Source organism: Saccoglossus kowalevskii, chromosome 10, assembly GCF_978046115.1.
Source record: "Saccoglossus kowalevskii chromosome 10, keSacKowa6.1, whole genome shotgun sequence".
Lineage (NCBI taxonomy): Eukaryota > Metazoa > Hemichordata > Enteropneusta > Harrimaniidae > Saccoglossus > Saccoglossus kowalevskii.
Window position 1 is genome coordinate 14,006,836 of NC_140650.1, and position 2,015 is coordinate 14,008,850.

The 2,015-nt window shown below is 38.5% G+C and overlaps 1 long non-coding RNA gene across 1 annotated transcript; it reads right to left on the bottom strand.

The window, feature by feature from the left end:
* Window positions 1-1,031: 1,031 nt before the first annotated feature.
* Window positions 1,032-1,463, bottom strand: LOC144341617 (uncharacterized). Its single transcript, XR_014930773.1, has 2 exons — window positions 1,343-1,463; window positions 1,032-1,185 (listed from the first exon to the last, which is right to left on the bottom strand). It is a non-coding gene; the product is annotated as an uncharacterized LOC144341617 (long non-coding RNA).
* Window positions 1,464-2,015: the final 552 nt, after the last annotated feature.

Here is a 2,015-nt window from a genome sequence, read left to right on the forward strand (position 1 = left end):
CGAGGATGCGAGCCCCAGAGATGGAAGAGTACGCACTTCAATAGACATTTCTAGAGAACGCATTCCACAGCTGTCAACACGGGTCACCCGACGACCTTATGGATTATCGACGATGGTTTCCAATTAATTCAACGAGCTAATTTGCGTAATTATTTTAGTTTGGGTAATATCTTCTGAAATATTTGAGGTCAATAAGGTCCAACGAGGTTTATTGGATCACGTATATACCCGTCTCTACTGATTAGTCTATACCCTAGCAGTTAGTGTGTGAACATAACTGTATACTAACACGACATGTTGTGTTTACTCGCATACATTTCCGTGTTAAATAATTACATGTATTATATTCAACAGCTCAATTATGCCAATTTATCATATTGACCTTTTCCATTTAGTAAGTACTAGTATGACAAAGAAAAATAAATAAAAAGTAAGGTTTTTTGTCAAATGCATTAATACCACTAATAATTGTTATATCGTGTCAATCGTTCAAAGTATAATGCTTAATCGTGATAGAGTACAGTTTTCGTTCAGTATCCTTTGTGCGCATTTACAATAGTTCTTAAAAAAGTGTTTTTTATTGTTCTAAACAGTCCATGTTTACTGGGAGAGAAATGTTTCTTTGTTGAAAACGATGCGCATTTGTTTGTGAGCGGACTGTTTTCCACAACATGGTTGTTCTCATATGATCCAAGCGGAGAGTAAAACTGTTTGTTTGAGCAGTAACACCTCTGATTTGAACCAAAGATTCTCACTGGCAGATCGACGATCAAAAAATGGCCACTCTACAGAATAAGCTGGGCAGGTAATTTGTGCTAGTTACTAGTTAGTTAAAATACTATGCTAAATACTGTACCATGTACGATATCGACAGGTCATTGACCCATTTTCCTCTATATAAAAGGAGTAACGTAACATACCGATAAGTACAATGTTACATCCTGCGATGGGACTGCAGAAAAAAATCACCTAAAACTCGCAGTATAACTTCGTTAACGTACTCCAAGTAGAATAAACACATACTATCGAAATCAATTTGAAATACATCAGTAAATGTTTATTTATGACTTCAACGCCCCCTTTCCTCCAAAAGTTGCCTCCGAATAATAGCGATCAGGCTGGCGAAGCGTCCCGTGTATCCAATCAAATAGTTTTGTGTTGACTCCAAAGTTACAGTGAAAGTACCTATACGAGAAAGAAACATCATCACACATTTCGTTATGAAATATTCTTTATATTTCTGAATTCACTTATCAAAATCTGTAGTTTTCATTTTTTGTGTCCAAAAAACGAATTTCACAATGTCGAAAACGGAACGTATTTATCGCGGTGTTCAACTTACTTGTGATGATCGTCGTGGAACATGGATGATGGTTGCCATGGCCACACGGCTCGCAAATAAATACCAGAATGGTCAATCACGCCATAATAATAATTGTAAACTAAAACTCCTAGGTAGACAGCTAAAATTAGAATAATAACAAAAACAATGAGATTGTTGTACTCGGAAACAATCTGGTGGTCGAGGTGGGGTTGTGATCATTTCATATTTGGTGCGTTCCTATACTACTCTCTGAGCTCGGTGGTAATGATGTTTCACCTGGGTGCAGAGAAGACACACACATTGGAAGCCAATGAAAAGCTACTCATAAGATTCATGCTTGATTGGTTACCCAACAATAACAGTCAGACCAATCAGAGAGCAGCTTGTTTGTTTTGATGTGTCAAACTTTGATTCAACTGCACATTGGCAATGCTGTCTTACCTGGTTACAGAGGAGCTACACACATTGGCAATGCTGTCTTATCTAGGTGCAGAGGAACTGGACACATTAGTGATGCTGTCTTATCTGGGTGCAGAGGAACCACAGACATTGGTAATTCTGACTTACCTGGGTGCAGAGGAACCGCCAACATCAGTATGTTGTCTTACCTGGGTGCAGAGGAACCACGGACATTGGTGATGATGTCTTACCTGGGTGCAGAGGAACCACGGACATTGTTAATGCTGTCTTA